Source organism: Haemaphysalis longicornis, unplaced genomic scaffold, assembly GCF_048455015.1.
Source record: "Haemaphysalis longicornis isolate Haplotype H1 unplaced genomic scaffold, Haemaphysalis longicornis Haplotype H1 scaffold_4, whole genome shotgun sequence".
In the NCBI taxonomy this organism is placed as follows: domain Eukaryota; kingdom Metazoa; phylum Arthropoda; class Arachnida; order Ixodida; family Ixodidae; genus Haemaphysalis; species Haemaphysalis longicornis.
Window position 1 is genome coordinate 104,030,874 of NW_027526361.1, and position 13,216 is coordinate 104,044,089.

Sequence of the window (13,216 nt, forward strand, 5' to 3'; positions counted from 1 at the left end):
AAGGACTTCAAAAGGCACGCCTCATTAAGCAGCTAGTTGATTTAACCTTGCAGGAAAAGTTCAAGGTGCCGCAGTGTGTTGACGAATCCGTCGAAACCATTGATAAATCCGTGTCATCCGATGGGTCCTGTATAGTGCTTTTGTATTTATTCATACATTTTCAACAATTCAAAAAATAATGAAGGTTCAAAAAGAAACGCGGAAGTTCAAGAAATGAAAAACAGTGCTTCACAAAATGATGGAAATCCATCAGAGCGTATAACTGCCACTGCGGCTCGCTGACTGTTACAAAAAAAAAAAAAGATGGCCAGCAAAATGTAGGTGTCAATGAATACGACTTTCATTTGCAATGTCGGTCATAATGCTACCAAGAAAAAAAAAAGAGAGTAAAACTAATTACATATAAAAGGATATTAGGCACCATACAAAAAAAAAAGCGTGCGAACGATTCCGAAAGTTTGGTTACGAATCCGATATCAGCACGGCTGTAGGTGATTTTGGCCCCGGTTTAAATTGACTGCCAGCCGTCGGCGAGTAGGGCAACGCGTCGTCTGTGTGGAGGCGCCAATCCGAAAGCCACACACGAGGACGGTGGTTTCGACTGAGAAAGTCTAAATTTTTCTTCTTGGCCAGCATTCTGCGTCGATGAATAAGACCACCAATACGACGACGGTGATCGTTTCGGCGAGACTGACAACACGCGGGGAACAAGACGACTGCCGCCATTGCGGTGGCTAGAGCCACTGTACGGTGGTCATTGGCGACAAATGTATGATTATGAGGGTGGTGATGGTGGTGGTGGTGATGATGATGAACAACCTTCTAAAAGAACCAGTTTCACGTCGAAAAAAGACAGGGACATAAAGAGAAGAAAACAGGACAATCGCTTGTCATCGCTTGACGCGGGGGCCCACTTGGCCGACCATTGCAAGCGGTGTCCTTGTTGCGTCCCAGCATTTGATGCCACACGTGTTTTAGGCAGCGGGCGCGACCAAGTGAAAAGAGATTTTTTTGTGGCTTTCCATATTCTCAGGGAGGCAGATAACTGTATCAGCGAGCCTTCCATCGCACTTACGGCAAAAGAGCTAAGCTTCTTGCAAGGGCGCATGCGCGGGACGTACCTTGGACGTGCATGTGGGGTGGCACGCATCTATGATTGTATATTGTTTCATTTCATTTGTAAGTTTTCTTTTCTTTTTAACCTTGTCTGTTAGCGTTACGTGTCCCAGGTAAAGCTGTTCAGTTGAAGTCTAGCGATTCTCCTGCTTGCTTCTAAGTCCCTGTCTTTTTTCGATGGTATGTTTCTAAGTCAACACCAACTAGTGCAACTTTCAGCCTTAAGCTTCTAAAAGAAAGGCCCCTATCCGGTAAGGTGTTACAGGGAATATGTGGGTACAGGAAAGGAGGGCGACCGTTTGGTGGAATGCAAGGAGGGTGTAAGGTCCACTTATGAGATCAGCGGCCAGGCGCCCGGGCTGCGCGTGAGAACCCGCCGCTCTGTCTAGCGACGTAGCACTGCCAACACTGCACTACAGCCGTCGCCAATTCGTCACGGCGTGCACGGGAGACGGATTGTCTGGCCCACCGCATACCACAAGGATAATCCCCCATTGAGAAAGCAGACAGCGCCGCCGGATTCCGGGAACGTCTGCCTGACGCGCGGAGGTGGTGGGATTAGCGGCGTCGGGACGAGCACCGCACGAATCTCCATTGTTAATGCGCCCCGGTCAGCATGACGCACAGTCGCGTCTTTCGCTCTCACCCCTCGGGGTTGTACGTGCCTGCTGGCCCGCGAGCGGTCCGTTGACCCAGAGATGGCGGCGACTCATTGAATATTCCGTGGCGTGCTGAGTGACAGCTGTCTACGTGAATTTGGGCACTCCCATACGCGTGTACGAATGCCACAGGCGCGTTCCCGAGAGAGGGTGATCTCGAGGTTTTATAAAGCCGGACTTGGCCGTTGGAAATCGTTCTTGTCTGAGCGCTGAGCTGGCAGTTCCCGGCGGGACAAGGAGTCTCGACCGTTAAAGCTAGGTTGGGATTTGTGAGCCCCCTAGTCGAGGTTAAGATCGCGTCGGAGGTTTAGGGTGCAGCGCCGTACCGGGCAACTAGACGGATCTTGCGGCGACACAGAGTCTCGGCCGTGATTTCTCGAGCGGTTTGTGTACGCTCCGAGAATAGGAGAGTTAGACGAAGTTGAGGAGCTCGAGTGATTTGTGCGCACTCGGAGCTAGCGTCTAGCTGAAGTTCGAAGTTTTTCTTTTCATTACTCATGTACCCAGTTTTCCTACTGTAAATAGCTGTATATAAACTCTACGCTTCATTTAATCAACCCCAACGCCTTGAGTTCGCCAGTTCGACCGCCGTCTCCAAGAACTTCAACACCATCGCCCTGCCAGCATCCTGCCAAATCAACCGGAGCCCGGGCGATTGGGTTCGTGATCGACACCGGACTTCGGTGAAACGATCTTTACTGAGGGTTCTTTGGGAAGATCAGCTAAAGGCAGATAGGTGCAGGCCCTTCCTCTCACACAGCAGACCACATCCTGATACCGTAGTTACTTTACACTTACTTTCTTCAGAAATGCCTCCGCCCTGCTCAATCAGCACTCCCTTTTTGTCCCTCCACACCACCGCATTCATTCTGACATTGCCAGGCTTCTCAGAATGGCCGCGAAAACTTGGGTCACGCACTTAAATCTCCTTTCTTCGAAAAAATCCCTCTTACCGCGATACTCTTGTGGTATAATTTTATTGGTGAAAAGGTAGGCTCCAGGTAGAAGGTGGGGAATGGGGAAGAGAGGGATTGTTATGCAGAAGTGATATTTTGGGCGAATTTCTGCCAACGGTTGTAAACGACTTGGTGACCGGCGGGCTGAGCAAGCCAAAATCATTACATTGCTCGTGCAATACAGCTTTAATTTGGAGGCAGAATTCAGCTGAGTGTGAGTGGGTCGATGGCTGTCGAGGTACTAAGCATCGATAAGTGCAGTAAGAGTTGAAAACAGAGAAAATTGGGGGTCGTGACTGTAGGCAGTAGGGGCATTTAGGTGTTGCGAGTGGATTGCGTCATTTGCGCAAGGCCTGCGTTGATGGAAAAGACGAAGACGAATACTAAAATCAGTGGCTTCAGTTATGCAGATCTACGTTTATTTGCCTTATTATTTACGCACCTGGCACAGACGATGATATTTTTGTGCCTTTACGGAATAAGCGAGTGACTGAGCTACATCGTGACCGCCATACGTGTTAACCAGCAATCAACCTGCGCAACAAAATCTAATACATCATAGTGCGCGCTTCCTTTGGAGCCCGCACCACATCTGGATTCCCGGTTCTAACGCATTTCGATCGCCAGACACGCTCAAACGGAGAGCAGCAAACGCGGTTGGGTGCGTGACCAAACAGTAGAGAGTTGCTCGTAATGAAAAAAAAAAAAAAAAAACACCAGAAAGCCTTACTACCCACAGGCATACTGGGCCAAGAGTAATTAAAAGTGATAATTGTCTCCTAGCTAGCGAATAATGCAATAGAGGAGCGACTGGTCTTTGTTTACGGATACGCCTCGCGTCCCAACCGACGAAGAGGATGCTTGGACAGGCGCGAGCAAAGAGGGTCAAAATGGCACCCTTCAGCAATTCAAACGACCTGAAGCAGAAGTTTTATTCACAACGAAGTTTCATTTTACGGCCTCTGTCTTTCCGGAAATAAATTGGTATGTTGAGGTCCTCACGAATTTCAACAATCGAGTTAGCCTTGGCCAACCCCCCCTTGTGGGTACGTGGCAAAAACTTTGAGGGCATCATCGTCATCATCGTCGTCGTCGTCGTCGTCGTCATCATCGTCAAAATTGCGGGTGGAGTGTTTTCCCTGCCCTTTGACGCCACTGCTCAGAGACCAGAGCCGCAGCCCATCCCAGAAAATCGCCCCAGGTCCGGGTCGCCTTCTCAGCGCCACAACTATCTGGACCGAGAGGGCCATGCGTGTACGCCGCGTCCCAACCCGACCCACAATGCTGCGTGCCGTTCAAACTCCCGTTCCAGCCGCTGCACTGCCGCGGGACGGAAGACCAGACGCACGGGCCGCCACCCGACCCTCAAGGGTGCCTGGCTTTCAGGAGTCCCGCTCTCGGAGCCTCGGCGCCGTGGACCGACAGGCGAGCGTTGGTCGCCGCCCGACCCACCAGAACCTCGCGCTGCAGGCCGGACACCTGGCAGAAGGAGTACAAGCTGGAAGGAGGAGTTTGAACGGTGGGCCCCGGTATTTCTGTGTTCGAATACCACACAGGAACCACGCGGGAAACAACGAGGGAGAGGCTTGTCCAGGGTCAAGACACGAATTAAACGAGTTAAACGACTCTGCTAACGAGTTAAACGACTCTGTACACGCAAACAGCACTCGGTACAAGGGCCAGTTTGCCAGGTTCTACCTCATTCTCGACGAGGGTCACAAGATCAAGAGCCGAATGAAAACAACGAAAACTGTGTGTGAAGTTCCTGTGAAGAACCGGCTTTTGCTCACAGGAAAATCTGTCCAGAACAACCTTGGAGAACTGTGGGCACTTTTCAACTTCACACACCAGGGTTTATTTACTCTCGGCGTTCGACATTTAGGCTTTATTATGAAACGCCAGTATTATTATTAATTACTTGATTAGTTTATTAATATCGCGTTAACTTTGTTCCAACTTTATTGCGAATCATGTAGATGACGTCAGTTCAACCCGCCCACGTTTCAAATATACGAGAAAGACTTTGTGTGGCATGTTTTGAAGGGTCTTTGTTCATCGGCCATAATTCATTTTTGTCGTTTAATTCACCTGAGAAAGTAACAACTCCGCGTTGTGTTAGTAATACCAGCCTCTTTCAATGCGGTTCAAAGCATTGAATTGAAGTATTCAAAAAAGCATTAAAGGACTCTGGTAATGCATTGCCCGTTGTTAGGCCTAACGGGCCTACTTGAAGTGTACCTTGTGGCTACCACCAACGTTGGCAACCACAGCCAGAAGCGTGAGAAATGGGTGCGACTGTCTGAGTTCATATACAGGCTGCATTAAATATATATCGCATAATCTTTTTGTCGCTTGGAAGCGAGTGCATGTTGGGTTCGTAAATGCAATTTCTCTCCAAGCGGCCTGGGGCAGATCGCTTGCTATGTTGATTCCTGTCTCGTTTGTCCTTCAGTTGTAATACCTTAGAGGTCGCACTTGGGATACTCATGCGTGTCACGGCAATCCGTTCTTTTTTCGATAAGCGTAGGTTACAACACGCACCAACGCGTGAAATTTCAGCAAAAATTCTTCGAGTATCGGTGTTGGCTATTTATAGTTCGTAGTTACGACTGGAATACGTAATTTAACGAGAGGATGGGACAGAGGAAGCAAGCAGAAGAAGCACACTACATTATCTAATCCATAACGTGCCGCTGATTATGTGCGTTGCTTCTACTGTACGATTCCTTTGTCTGGTCCTCTCGTGCGCTCTAGAGAGAGAGAGAGAGAGAGAGAGAGAGAGAGAGAGAGAGAGAGCTTTTATTGCCTCATTGCCTTAAGGGCCATTTGAGAGGAGGGGTGGTGACCGAGGGAGGAAGGTCCCCGGTGACCTTTGCAGCCCGAGCGACGATGAATTCTTGCACCGCCAAATCCAAGCAACCCAACGCCCTCGCCCAGTGCTCAACGTCTCGATATGTGGGGAATGGGATGCGGGTGCATTGCCAGAGGAGGTGACCCGTGGTTTGGAACGCCCCGCAAGCGGGACTGTGGGTTGAGGAGTACAGAGGGCGCGGCCCATGCGGTGCAGCCGGGAGAGGCAAGGACGTGTACGTCTGCACTAAGCGCCATAGGCGTTCTTTGGCGTGAGAGAGTGCCGAGTGTGCAGGGGGGAGTAGACGTCGGGAGAAGTGGTAATGAGGCGTAATTTCATGAAAGAAAATGAGCCGATCTCGAGCTTGCAGGGCTCCGTGGAAGGGATCAAGGCTAAGACCGGAAAGTGAGCTCTCGAGCGGCTCTGCGTGCTGCCTCGTTCCCTACCACACCCGTCACCCGTGTGGGCAGGGGTCCACACCATCTCGGGAAGGGGGTCAGGAAGATATTAAAGAAGGATTTTGAGTGCCGGGAAGAAATGCGACTTGCGAGTTGAAAGGCCGTCTTCGAATCGGAGATCATGATCGCAGGGGAAGGCCGGAGTGTTAAAGCAAGAGCAATAGCCGCCTCCCCTGCATTCGTGGGGGAAGAAGGGTGGAGGGTGAGGGTGGTAAGAGGGGAACTGTTCGGATCGTTGATGATTGCGACAGCGTAGGCGTTGTGATCGCGTCAACATACACATGCAGTTACCAGATGTACGGGGTGTCGCTTCGTAAGGTGGTTGTGGTTTGCGGAAAGGAAAAGGAAAAGAAATGCACTGGGGGATATTTTGAGCTCGGCTGGGAGCTCACCTGCATACGACCCAGTGCAGGGGAATGGAAGTAGAGGGGGAGTGAAAGGATTAAGTGAAGAGAGTCAGAGAGAGAGAGAGAAAGGTATAAACAGAGCTGTCGGTACTAGAAAGCTGTCAGTCCGGGCCCGCGCACGCTGCTCCCGGCGGGCTGGGCTGTGCGTAGGGTGCATTTTACGGGGAATGGGGCGGACGATGGATAGGTCATGGAGATTGCTAGGGATTGGAAGAAAAGATTCTGTAGCGGAAGGGAAGTTGAGTGGAAGTCGCGGGTAGAGAGATTGACCCATTAGTGCACCCACGATTTTTGTTGGGGGAAGGGGGGGGGGCGGAATTCTGACGAGAAATATAATAATAATATAAATAAAAATATAAAAAGCAAATATAGATGTAAATAAATATTATAAATAAATTTAAACAATACAAAAATGAGTAGTTGTCGAGTTTTGTTTATTTTTTGCACAAAAAAATTAAGCGCCGAAGCAGCCGCCATAACATAAAATTTGCCTTCAGGGGGAATACAATAATGGGCACACCTTTACATAAGAAAGGAGAGGCAGGGGAAGTCTTTTTTTTTTACCGTTTCCCAAAGCCTGGATCAGAGTTTGGAAGTAGAAGGGGAAGGGAGGGACGATGAGAGACCAGGGGGGGAAGGAAAGACAGTCGAGCCCACTTGTAACGGCCGCAGTTGTAACGAACGTTCGGCTACAACGAACGAACACGGCATGACCGTCACAGCATGCATTGAGGCAACGGCACTTTGTTTCAGATGTAACGACCTGGCGCGAGGGTGCAACACGGGTACAGCGAACGATCGACCACCACAAAACCGCGCCTCTAGCGTTCGCAGTCGCCACTTTATCGGCGTACCGCGAACGCGAAGCGTCAGATGAACTGCACGGGGATCACCCTTTTCCAACAGAACTAATTGCAGCCAGCAAAAGAAAATAAAAGGAAAGAAAAGGACACCAAAAAAGGACGTCGTCGTCCTGGGTTTCATGCTCCTTGTGGGGTGCCTATCGAGGGGAGCGGAATGATGTCGGAGCGAGTGTCTTTAATCTGAATGACGGCCGTGCGATTAGCGAGAAAAGCCCGCACGTGGTTGTAGGGGCGGGATCCAGGAGGCAGGGCGGCCAAGTGGTGCAGAATGGCATGGTGGGAGACCCGATCAAAGGCTTTTAGAGGTCCAGAGCTAGGACAGCTGAGGAGTCGGCAGTACGGGGAACAAGAGAAGATTATGCTTGAGCTGCAGTAAGACGTCCTGGGTGGAAAGGCCGGTTTGCAATCCGAACATTGCGTGCGGTTAATGCTGCTTACTCTTTGGATATTGGGTCAGATGGGCAGGTAGGATTAGATCGAGGAACTTACCTGCACATTGAGTGAGGGAAATGGGCCTAAGCTGTCCAGGAGCGAGCCGTCTACTCGGCTTGGGAATGAAAGAGATTTTAGGGTGCTTCCGTTCGGGTGGAAGCTCCCCAGACTCCCAGTGATTGTTGTAGAAGTTTGTAGTTTGTAAGAACTGATAGCCAAATTTTCGAAGGAGCTGGTTAGTGGTTATATTCTCTCCTGGCGCTGAGTTAAGGTGAATAACGAGGAGGGCTTCGCGGACCTCAGCTGTGGTGATTGGACGATCCATTGTCTCATTAATTGGGCTGGTCAGTGTGTTGTAGAAGGGGTTCCTGTGGGCCATGGGCAAGGTAAAGCTCAGACGGGCAAGAAGCTGGTCGGAAAATTTATGTGATAGGAAGGTAAGACAATTGCGGCTGGTTGATTTCGAATAAAAATGATCAGTCATGGGGCGAAGAATGGCCCAGGTGCGCCGCATGCTAAGGTTGCCACGCATGCTGTCGCAGAACGGACCACATTGCGCAGAAGCCAGTTCAGCCGCACAGTTCTCATTAGTGGTGCGGAGACGAGCCAGGCGCAGTCGAAGACGACGACTGTGCTTTTGACGGCACCAGCGTTTCTGAAGGCCATGGCCATACACTGCCCAAAGATGCTGAAGGCGAGTGTCAACCCATTTCGAAGGAATGTTTGGGTCTAAAGACGAATCGCGGACTTTCTTAATATCGAGTAGGTAATCAAGCCAATCCTGAACCGGCGTATCATCGGTAGCGAGTGCCTGTTCTTGACAGGTGAGCCGAAAGGCTGGCAAATTCGAGATATGAGTGTGCCGCAGCTTTGGAGTAAGTGCGGAATGCAGTTGCAAGGTAGACAGAATAATGAAATGATCGCTTCTTAGGTTGTAGGGAGTACTGCATTGCCATTTAAGGTCATTGATTGATTGTTGGGTTTAACGCGCCGACGCAACGCAGGCGATGAGGCGCGCCGTAGTGGAGGGCTCCGGATTAATTTTGACCACCTGGGGATCTTTAATGTGCGCCGAAATCCCGTTCACACGGGCGTTTTTGCTTTTCTCCTCCATCAGAAAAGCGGCCGCCGCGGCCGGGAATCGAACCCACGACCTCGTGCTCATCAGCGCAACGCCTTAGCCACTGGGCCACCGCGGCGGGTCCATTTAAGGTCAATAACGCGCAAGGAAGGTGCGAGGTCAGTAGAGGTATCTGCCTGCACACTGTTGCCTATTCTGGTAGGAAGAGAGCGGTCGGATTCTACTGTTAAGCGTCGGGTCTGATTTGCTTCCCCAAGTAATCGGCCGTTCTATGTGACGCGGTTGTAGCCCCACACTGTGTGAGGAGCGTTGAAGTCCCCGAACCCGAGTTAGAAGGGTGCTAAAGGTATGATTGGAACCTTTAGGGCCATGCGCTGGAGAATTGCGGGAGTACAACGAACCCCCATTGGACACGAGGTCCATGAAAGGGCTTTTTCAATCGATGAATTTGCCGCATTTTTTGTTTTTGTTTAACTTCACGCGCTTGGGCACTTCGCTTTGGGACCCTTCATCGCGTGCGTTTAAAAACGCCCCCTCGTCACGAAGGCCACCCAAACGTTTGGCTAGATCCGCTCGATTTTGACCGATCAAAGTTAGGTTCTTTCATACGTGTCTGCCAAGGTGGCAACAATGAGCTTTATATTGACGTTTGGTGTCGTCTTAAGAAGGTTACCTTTCAAAGGTGACCTTTGAATGTCGTCACTATACGGAGTATCGGTGGTGTTACCAAGATATGCGATGGGGCAACACTGCGAAGGATGCGGTCCCCAGCCCGTTTCCGTGGTGTAGCGGTTATCACGTGCGCCTCACACGCGCAAGGTCCCCGGTTCGATCCCGGGCGGAAACAGGTTTTTTTTTTTTTTTTTTTTTTTTAGTGGAGGCAAGGTATTGCAGTTACAGCGGTCATAATCACGTAAAAGCTAAACATGCAATTACCGCCACCTTTTTAATATTACAGCAGGTTGCAACCAGTGATAATCGAGCAATGTGCCAGCGTCGTAGAAAATGATCCCTTTATATCTGTGCGGAGATTTCGAAAGGGACATCTCATTACATTTCTAGATCACTTATTCTTAAGAAGAAAAGCTCAAGGCGCTCTTTACAATCAAGTAAAACGGACGTGGAACCATCTTCAGTTCCGCGTCGTTCGTTTTGTTGTACATATATGCCTGCTCTGGGATTCATTTACTCGTGTATTTCTCAGTCGTAAAATTGTTATATGACAAAGAAAAAGAACGCGCCACTTGACGCAACGTGTGCGCAACCTCTTCAAATGAAAAACGACCAGCAGCCCTTTTGGCTCGGTAACTGCACCCCCCCTCCTTTTCTCAAAAAAAAAAAAAAAAACGAACGGCCACGCTTTATGCTGACCTTTGTGTTGCTGTATTGGGGCAGTCGACCGACAACTTTGAAATTACAATGTTGGCTCTGATGACAGTGAATGAGAAGCTACGAAAATGAATTACCTGAGTAGACAAGTACTCATCAAACACAGCAAAAGGTTGTAGACGCTCCCATGAGGTATATGTTACCATGTTAGCAGAGCTGTGGCTGATTCCGAATAATTACGTTGAAATTGGCTGTCAAACATGACTTGGCAAAGCCATCTCATGAAGCAGGACGGCTAACTGGGCGAGTTGGTGCGCTTTGACGGTGGGGAATAGTGCGACAAAGCGTGGACGAGAGAAGGGGAAACGAAACAAACAGGGCTAGCGCTAACATGTGTGCTTGATGAACCATCGGTGAACATGCATGCAAAGCTCTTCCTCTGGACTATACATACCACTAACTGGTGAAATGCTTTCATTTCGTCTGGCGCGACAAACATCTTCGACAGCGGCTGAGCTCTCCTCTCTGAAGGAGGCAATCGTTTACATCCTGCGCCATGTGCCGCACCAATGGAACATCTTCACGGACTCCAAGGCAGCTCTGCTAATTCTATCTAGGAGAAGCAGATTTTCACCCCGCCAAATCGCAGCCTGTGATATCTCATACCTTCCCCATCTTGACTGGTCTGCTGGACAAAACATTAAATTGCAGTGGATACCTGGACACTGCGGCGTCAAAGGTAACCAAAAGCCGGCGAAGCGGCCCGTAAAGGCCTTCTTTACCGGAAATACCGCGAGGTGCATTTCACGAAAACAGAAGCTTCTGCCTTGGCTCACCACTTTGCGGTGACTGAAAGAAGCCGTCTATGGAGCAACTTACAAAATACTCGCTCCTTTTCGCCCACTATTGACCCAGAATTGAAGTCGAGAATCCCGAGACAGCTTCCTCGTAACCTAAAAACGTTGTACCATTACGGCTGAAATGTGCATGCACAAATAGCTACCTATTTCGTCTTGGAGCGACGCCAAATCCGCACTCTGATAATTGTTTGTGTCGAAGCAATTGAACACATTTTATTAGAATGTGCGGCCTACATGGAACCGAGATCCCACTTCCTTGAAAACATTGAACGTCTAGAGCAGGGACCAATTACTCTTAGGATTATTTTTGGACCATGGATTCGTCCCTAGAAGCAGCGCCAAGCTCCACGGAGTTGGTTCTCTTATTGGGATGAAATCAGTCTAATTTCAAAATTGTAAATTATGTGGCCCAAGATCAGAACAAAAATATGCATGCAAGTCCGTTATTGCGCCAAGTCCACGACAGTTTTATTTTTTTTATTTTTCTTTCCTGCCCATTCTTTCTTGGGCCTTTTCTACCCCCATCCCCAACCCACAGCAGAGAAGCATGCAGGTGACTGTAAATGCCGGCAAACCTCTCTGCTTTTCCGATAAAAAGCCTTCTCTCTCTCTCTATCTCTCTCTCTCTCTCTCTCTCTCTCTCTCTATATATATATATATATATATATATATATATATATATATATATATCTGCTTCGTTGCGCCTCCTCTAGTAGCCGTTTTTCGGCGTTGTTCCCCTATATACAATACATGAACGTATAAATTTTCCATGTTTTGGACACCACTCCAAACGCCGCAAACGAGAAGGTGTCTACAAACGTGGTGTTCACATGGAGCTTCTCAGCCATTATTCTACGTCGATGGAGACCGCGAGGGAACCGTCAATGATTGTTTGGGGTGCTGCCTATCCATGCAGAAACCTAGACGACAGAGGTAATCATGATTGACCGTATGTCCTGTGTCGACGAAGGTGACGATGAGTGAAGACGGTCACTTGAAACAACTGTGATAGTTAGTGCTTAATTGTGCTTGGCTAATCCCCTGCGCCGACGAAGACGATGAAGGCAGTGACGAGATCTCAATTATGCTTTCAGCCGCCTTAATTATCCTTATGCAAAGCTCCGTAATCAATTACGATATTTTTCGCCCCCTAATTGTTCAATCATAGGTGTTTGGCCGATCCGCTGATTGTAAATACGCCTGTTTTAACGCCTGTTTTATAGCAAGAACAACCGCCACAACAACAATTGTTGTGTGCCTCGACTGCACATGCTGCATGAGGGGTTACCAAAAGCATTACACCGTTATCTTCAGACATGTCAATGTAAACAGGCAGCCCAACTCCTAAACTAAGTACTTTTGTTTTCATGACCGCATTCCACGCCCTCCTTCTTTTTTCTGCAATATTGGTTCACGATTTGGGACATCCTGTGGACAAAGATGAGAATGCTATCACTGCAGGAGTGACGGAAGGAAAGAAGTTGTTTTGCTGTCACACATGTTATTATAATTTTTTTGCGAGAGTTTGCCTTACGCCATAACAGTTATATATGCAACATCACATTTTTTTCACGCAGAAACGTCAGCAGCGACCGGTACTGAGGGCCCCATATCCACCGCTGTAGATCAGGGGGTCTCCAAGGATGGAGCCCTGTGCGTCGGAGGTGTTGCAGGCGAGAAGTTTGAAGGGCAGGGCAGGTTCATAGAAGGTGGCTCGTGTCGGCTTCGGACGCAGGGACCGTGCAAAAGGGGCAGGTGTCCGCAAACGGTGCGTGATAGCGGGCAGGCCAAGCATGGGTCACTGCTGGAAATAAGGCCACCCCAACTCGAAGCCTCCGCAGCACGACCTCCTCCCAGCGAGCGAGCCCACTGGGGAGGTCAATTCCACGCGGTATAAGTAAAGCACGCGTGGCGCGGAGGAGGTTCTTCTTTTCCACAAGCAGTTCTTCTAATGATACCTTTACTCACAACTTTACAAGTGCCACGGGGATAAACAAAACAATGTAGGTTTCCCCAGCCCTGGCACCTGGCAAGGCCTTGAGTACCCTTGCAAACAAACAAACAAACAAACAAACAAACAAACAAACAAACAAACAAACAAACAAACAAACAAACAAACAAATAAATAAATAAATAAATAAATAAATAAATAAATAAATAAATAAATAAATAAATAAATAAATAAATAAATAAATAAATAAAAA

At 48.9% G+C, this 13,216-nt stretch overlaps 1 non-coding gene across 1 annotated transcript; it reads left to right on the plus strand.

The window, feature by feature from the left end:
- The first annotated feature begins 9,597 nt into the window (after positions 1-9,597).
- Trnav-cac (transfer RNA valine (anticodon CAC)) lies at positions 9,598-9,670 on the plus strand. The gene has a single exon. It is a non-coding gene; the product is annotated as a tRNA-Val (tRNA).
- The last annotated feature ends 3,546 nt before the right edge of the window (positions 9,671-13,216 follow it).